The 7,500-nt window shown below is 52.2% G+C and overlaps 1 protein-coding gene and 1 long non-coding RNA gene across 3 annotated transcripts in view; one reads left to right on the forward strand and one right to left on the reverse strand.

The window, feature by feature from the left end:
* zbtb16b (zinc finger and BTB domain containing 16b) overlaps positions 1–7,500 on the reverse strand; it is a 59,887-nt gene that overhangs the window by 44,517 nt on the left and 7,870 nt on the right. The gene's annotated exons all lie outside the window — the stretch shown is intronic.
* Positions 5,819–7,500, forward strand: part of LOC116224343 — a 16,997-nt gene continuing 15,315 nt past the window's right edge. Inside the window, exon 1 of the long non-coding RNA XR_004165541.1 lies at positions 5,819–5,834. This is a non-coding gene — a long non-coding RNA (uncharacterized LOC116224343). The remainder of the gene's footprint in view (positions 5,835–7,500) is intronic.

The raw sequence follows: 7,500 nt of genomic DNA on the forward strand, positions 1-7,500 counted from the left end.
ACCGCGCAAACACACACACACACGGGGGGGGGGGATCTACACCGCGCAAACACACACACACGGGGGGAGCTCGGTCACATTAGGACCTCCTTCATCACCGCCATGTGTGGGTACTCAGAGACCCCTCCCTCTGCAACACACACACACTCGCACACACACACACACAGGCTTAAAAAGGACCCATTTCCGTGTGAGGAAGGCTTCCCACAGGTCTGCTCCTCAGAGCCCTTTACCCAGACACCCTGCCTGCCCCTCTCCTGCCCCTCTCCGTCCTCAGGGAAGAGAAGCTAATGTCAGCTAGCAGCTTTTCAAAGACACACACTCTCTGCCCTCGCTCTACACAAATCCCATGAATGCGCTGCGTTGCGCGGGCGGGCAGACAGGCAGGGAATGCGCCGCATGTCTCAGTACTGCGGAGACGAGGTGAGATGAGGTGGGAGGGTTTAAAGTCCTTTAAAGAGACGCTCATGGAGGGCCAAAGCACGGGGACCGATGCAGGGGACTGATGCAGAGGACTGATGCCCTTGTACTTCGCTTTGGACAAAAGCGTCTGCTAAATGACTAAATGTAAATGTAAATGATGCAGGAGACCGATGCAGGGGCCCGGCAGCTAAAGCTTCATCTATTTCATTAGCAAGATGGCGCATGTCTGCAACCTGTTTAAGCTCACCCCTTTTCAAAAGCCCAGTGTGCTATTTTGACTTACATGTGAAAGGAATATGTAAAAAACAAACTTCGAAGGAAGCATCATTCCAACTGTCAATCATCCTAGCATAAAGACCCAACTGTCAATCATCCTAGCATAAAGACCCAACTTAGAAACTGAGGATGTACTAAAAGGTCTTTAGTGTACTGCGCTGCCACCAGTAGTGCATGAGTGTGTGCTCTTGTGAAAGTGCACGTGCAGGAGTGTGTGCTCTTGTGTAAAGCACACGTGCTGATGACCGCTGATTTGTGGTTTGGTAAAGTTAGCTTTGACACGTCAGCTTTCTCAGCATGTGCCGGATGCTGTGTCTGTGTGTGTGTGTGTGTGTGTGCTGTGTCTGAGTGTGTGTGTGTGTGTGTGCTGTGTCTGAGTGTGTGTGTGTGTGTGTGTGTGTGTGTGTGTCTGAGTGTGTGTGTGTCTGAGTGTGTGTGTGTCTGAGTGTGTGTGTGTGTGTGTGTGTGTGTGTGGCGCTGTGCCGCAGCAGGGCCACGCCAGGCCCAGACCCGGTCCACACTCACAGGATTTATGGGCCCGTCACCGTTAGCCTGCTGGGCACCCCAGCAATGCCCCCAGTACCCCAGCAGTGCCCCCAGTACCCCAGCAGTGCCCCCAGCCTGTGTCCTTATCTGCCCCACTTCTATCAGCCACCAACACTTCAAGTCTGATTGTGGTTTGGCTCATAGAGAGGAAGAAATATTCAAATAAAGCAAACACATACATAGACAGTGGATAACTGAAGGTGGTTAAAACATTAAAAGATTCTTCTGGGGTTTATTTTTCTCTGCCCTCCCCAAAATCTCTCTGTATATCCTTAAAAGTTCACACCAGTATAATCGCCTATCTCCTCCTGGAGACGAGCGGAGCTGTGAGGACAGAGTCTCTCGAGACTCATTTCTTCAGGGCTGCCTTATCTCAAACCAGCTGCCAGGAACAACCCGGTTCCTCCTCGTGCTGTTGACTGACGTGAGGGTCCCTGACTCCGTGCGCGCGGGATAAAATCCTCCACTGAGTTCGTTTTAAGACGAAATCAAACAAAGAATCAAAACCCCTCAATCTGGCCCTCGCAGCACTATGGCTAATTCCTCTTTTAACTGATCGTTTCCCGAAAAGCCCCGTTGAGCAACAACCACCGTGGTAACCTTGAAGAGTGTTTAAAACGCTTTCTTAAAATCAGTCTTTCTATCATTTACCTACGGTAGTTGTTCAACGGTGCTATCGAGAAAACGCAACACCAGTTCAGTTGGATTCCGATACCTAGAAGTCACTTAACAAACACGTAAGACACACTATTTAATTTGCTCCGTGTATGTGTTTTAAACCATCTCAGTTTCTCATTGCGTGTCTTATGAAAATGAGTAACCTAATTAAACAACCACTCGATCTTCCACGCGTTACTTATTCTCTCAAGCGCGTTTATCAGTCCCGCTCGTCTGTCAACACCGCTGGCGCTTGCTCGACCGAAATGGGTATTGAAACCTTATCCCTCGGAAAGACGCACATTCCTCTCGCCATGATAAACAAAGGAAGCAAACACTTTTACGCAACTGATCGCCGGTCGTATAAATGAAATTTTTAACTAAATCGTAAATGCACACAATAGCTCACAGATCCAACAACAAAACAATGCCAGAAGTAAAACATTAAAAAGAAAGTTTCTCTAAGTGCTTTGGCAATGTGGTCGTCCACAAACCAACATCATTAGCAGAAAAACTAAAATGAGCAAGGAACCGTCTGAAATGGCTTCCTGATGTCTTTGGGTTTATGTGCGTTATGTAAAATATTTAAGATCAGCAGAGCGGTCTGACTAACTAGCTGAAGGCAACAAGTCACTGTTTCCAGAGAGAGCTGCATTTAAGTCATCATTCAGAAACAAACAAACAAACCTAAACAATCAGGTTTCCTTAAGTTTTAAATGAACAAAACCACCACAACACTAATATGAAACTCTCTCACACACACACACACACACACACACACACACACACACACACACACAAAGGGATACTAAAGGGGGAAAGAGCTGAATGTGAAACTAGGTTACAGGAGTGAGAGAGCAGAACAAAAAGCATACTCAAGAGGTCAAAGGGCAGAAGCTTGACCTGACCCAGGAGAGTTGACCTGCCAGAGACTGATAAAGCCCCCTGTGTCAGGCAGATACAGCGCTGGGGACGCAGGGGTGGGGGCACAGGGGTGGGGGTTGGGACGCTCCGGGGGGGGGGGGGGGGGGGGGGGTCTTGACCAACTGGATTCCAGAGGAGCTTTAGACAATGGGGTTTGGGAGAGGGCTGAGTGTGTGTGTGTGTGTGTGTGTGTGTGTGTGATTATATGGTCAGTGTGCAGGGAGCAGCCTAACGTTACACACCAGCACAACCCCCACCTCAGCCCAAACTCCTCCACTCTCTCCCCAGGCCGGCCGGCCGGCCGCCCTCGTCCCCCTCACCGGAGGGTCTAAGACTGGAGTCAGAGCGGTCAGAGATGAGCTGAGGTGTGTGTACAGGTCAGACTGGTTGGTCCGAGTGTTAGCACTCAGTGTTAGCGCTGAGTGCTAGCGCTGGCTCACACTGGCTGTCTGTGAGTGGACCAACTGCCCCGAGCAGGAGAGCTTTGTTGACACTCCGGAGGCAGGAGAATGGTGGAGGCGGAACAAAAGGGTAAAAAGAGAGGGGAGCACAAAGGAGGGGTCAGGAGTCAGAGGTCACTGAGAGACAGAGATGCAGGAGGGTCACTGAGAGAGAGAGAGAGAGAGAGAGATGCAGGAGGGTCACTGAGAGAGAGAGAGAGAGAGATGTGTTATTTGGCCACTCTCTCTCACAGCCAGTTGCTGATTGACCAGGAGGCCATGAAACATAAACTACAGTGGAGGAATACTGACCGACACACTCACACACTCACACTCACACACACACACACACACACACATGCATATGTGTGTGCGTGTTTGTGTGTGTGTGTGTGTTTGTGTGTGTGTGTGTGTGTTTGTGCATGTATGTATGTGTGTGTGTGTGTTTGTGCATGTCCTCCTCCATAATGCCACTTATGTAAAATGTCTATTCATATGATGACATTCTCAGCCATGCACAGATGGGAGAAAGGCATCCTGTGGAGTGTGTGTGTGTGTGTGTGTGTGTGTGTGTGTGTGTGTGTATCTCCTAGGGCTCATCGCTCCACAGCTCCGGACTGCACAGGAACTACTGGTTGCTGGAACTGCTCCAGATTACCAGAATAAAACACTGGGAGAGATGTGTGTGTGTGTGTGTGAGTGTGTGTGTGTGTGTGTGAGAGAGAGAGTGAAAAAGAGTGAAAAAGAGAAAAAGAGAGAGAGAGTGAAAAAGCAAGTGAGCGAGCGAGCGAGGGGGGCGTTTACGACGGGTTTACGACCCTCGCTGGCTCCATGCTAACGGTCTGAGCAGCACTTCAGAGGGAGCCAACGGGCGCCTGGTGTGTGTGCAGCACGCCACAACTCTACCCGTCACACACACGCGTCACACACACACACACAGCCCTTTACTGCACCCACTTTATGTCCTCTTCCTTCTGATATCACTCACCGCACTTCCTCCCCACACACACACACACAGACACTTTCCTCCTGCTCATTCTCTCTCTCACACACACACACACACACACACACACACACACACACACACACACACACACACACAGTATTCAGAGGCTAACAAAAGAGCTAATTAGAGGCCGTGTGTGTGAGGCAGTGAGGTCGTGAGTCTCGGGGATCTCAGCACTTCTAGGGATTCCTCAGCAGCTCAGACCAACACCTCCCACAATGCTTTGCAGTGCACCCAGGCGGCATCTGCAGGCTCCTTGGGCAGGAGGAGAGAGCGTGTGTGTGTGTGCGTGTGTGTGTGTGTGTGTGTGCGTGCATCAGCCCAGGACTAAATATGTACAGACAGCCCTGCTCACGCACACACACACACAAACTCACAGCGAGACTGCGACACACATAAACACACTACAGATAGCGAGCCAGACAGCTACACACTGCCAGCCAGACACACACACACACACACACATCCAGACGCACACACTTCCCTGAATTGCTTCAGGCACACACAGCTGAATCCTCACGTTACCTTCTCCTCAAGCGTGACTTTACAAATGTACAGGCAGAAAACAGCACACACACACACACACACACACACAGCCCTGTCTGGCCTCAGTCCCCTGCAGATGAAGCCCACTGACGCTCTGCTCACTCTGCACACTGATGCTGGGGTTCAGCGCATCACTGGGCTGCCTGAACACAGAGCTGGGTTGCTGCCTGAACACAGAGCTGGGCTGCCTGAACACAGAGCTGGGTTGCTGCCTGAACACAGAGCTGGGCTGCCTGAACACAGAGCTGGGGGCTGCCTGAACACAGAGCTGGGGGCTGCCTGAACACAGAGCTGGGAGAGACCTGAACACAGAGCTGGGGGCTGCCTGAACACAGAGCTGGGCTGCCTGAACACAGAGCTGGGAGAGACCTGAACACAGAGCTGGGAGAGACCTGAACACAGAGCTGGGAGAGACCTGAACACAGAGCTGGGAGAGACCTGAACACAGAGCTGGGAGAGACCTGAACACAGAGCTGGGAGAGACCTGAACACAGAGCTGGGCTGCCTGAACACAGAGCTGGGAGGGGCCTGAGCCCGACGCCACACGAGTGTGCAGGCGGAAATGCACAAAGCACTGGACGGAAGGCTGTGTGTTTCTCCCCAGAGCGCACACACACACACACACACACACACAGTGCTGGACGGAAGGATGTGTGTTTCCCTTCATGGACTGAACCCACAACACTGTGAAGTGTGAAGAGCATGTGATGTGTGTCTGTGCAACCAGTGGACCTGTATGGAAAGTGTATCGGTGTGTGTGTGTGTGTGTGTGTGTGTGTGTGTGTGTGTGTGCAACCAGTGGACCTGTATGGAGAGTGTATCGGTGTTTCTGTGAAACCCTGAGCCCTGGGAGAGTGTAGCTTTGTGTGTGTGTGTGTGTGTGTGTGTGTAGAGTGTGCGGTTACTGTTACGCCTGTAGGTAATTATAGCACAGCACTGGCACCTGCCTCACATCTGAAGAGCACAGCCTTTACCACTGCCTCATGGTCCGAAACAAGGGTGTGTGTGTGTGTGTGGTTAAAGAGTGTGAGGTGATCTATGGCTGAGCTGAATGCTCATCTACCTTACGTCCAGTAGCTGTGATGTCTGTCTGTCTGTCTGTCTGTCTGTCTGTCTGTCTGTCTGTCTGTCTGTCTGTCTGTCTGTCTGTCTGTCTGTCTGTCTGTCTGTCTGCCCCCCCCCAAACCACAAGCATGCAGTCAGGCCATGGAGTGTGTGTGTGTGTGTGTGTGTGTGTGTGTGTGTGTGTGTGTGTGTGTGTGTGTGTGTGTGTGTGTGTGTGTGTGGCCATGGAGGGGGTTTCATAACCCATGCAGCACAAAGTAACAAAGCACAGCTCACCGCGTCAGTTGATGTTAGAGTCTCTTACAGCAGGTACTTCAGTTTGGAAGGAGAGGGGAGAAGAGGGGGGGAGGAGGTGAAGGGAGATGAGGGGGAGAGGAGGAGGAGAGGAGGAGGAGGGAGATGAGGGGGAGAGGAGGAGGAGAGGAGGTGAAGGGAGATGAAGGGAGATGAAGGGAGATGAGGGGGAGAGGAGGAGGAGAGGAGGAGGAGAGGAGGTGAAGGGAGATGAGGGGGAGAGGAGGAGGAGAGGAGGTGAAGGGAGATGAGGGGAGATGAGGGGGAGAGGAGGAGGTGAAGGGAGATGAGGGGGAGAGGAGGAGAGGAGGAGGAGAAGGGAGATGAGGGGGAGAGGAGGTGAAGGGAGATGCTGAAGAAAAGGAGAAGTTGCAGTGGTGGCTCCACACACACACACACACACACACTCTTGCTCAATGCCTCTGGCCTCATTGAAGCGGTTTGCATAAGAGCTCAGACTTCCGGCCACAGCTGCTGTGCATTCACAGAAACACCAGCACTGGCCAACACACACACACACACACACACACACACACACACACACACCAGCACTGGCCAACATCCTTCATGTCCAACCCAGACTAATGCAGGCTAACACAAGTTAGCTCCGGCCAACGCAAGCAAGCACTCAACTCTTGCTCGCTCACACACACACACAGAGAATAACTTCTGTATTATGAACAAGAACAACAGCAGAGACCAAAACTCAAGTATACAGTAGGGACTTGCTGCTCTCTAGGAATGTGTGTGTGTGTGTGTGTGTGTGTGTGTGTAGAGACGTGTGCAGTAGAGAAGCCAGCCAATAATCATTATGTTAATAATTACAGTACTCACACAGTCGCCCTCTGCCCCCCCCCCCTCCATTCCGTCCCGCAGTCAATAACCGGAGCACTCTCACTCTCTCTCCACCACAGGGGCCAGGACTCTCTCTCCTGACCACCCGCGCTGAGCTCCGCCGGGGCAACCCCTGGCCCCCGCCTGCCCCGCCTGCCCCTGTGTGCTGACCGGAAAAGACCCCTCTACCTGGGAGAAGCTAACGAGCTGATCTCAGATCAGTGCCACTCAGCTCAGCCTGACTAGCGGCGGAGAAGCTAACAAGCTGATCTCAGATTAGCCTGACTAGCGGCGGAGAAGCTAACGAGCTGATCTCAGGTCAGTGCCACTCAGCTCAGCTCAGCTCAGCTCAGCTTGACTAGCGCCGCTCGCATGGCAGTCTGGGGGAGGGATAGGAGAACCGCTCTCAATAGAGGCAGGGGAACCGGGCCTGGGTCTCAGAAGAGGGCATGCTGGGGGATAGGAACCTCAGGTTCTAAAGGCCTGGGC

Source organism: Clupea harengus, chromosome 17 (genome assembly GCF_900700415.2).
Source record: "Clupea harengus chromosome 17, Ch_v2.0.2, whole genome shotgun sequence".
In the NCBI taxonomy this organism is placed as follows: Eukaryota; Metazoa; Chordata; class Actinopteri; order Clupeiformes; family Clupeidae; genus Clupea; species Clupea harengus.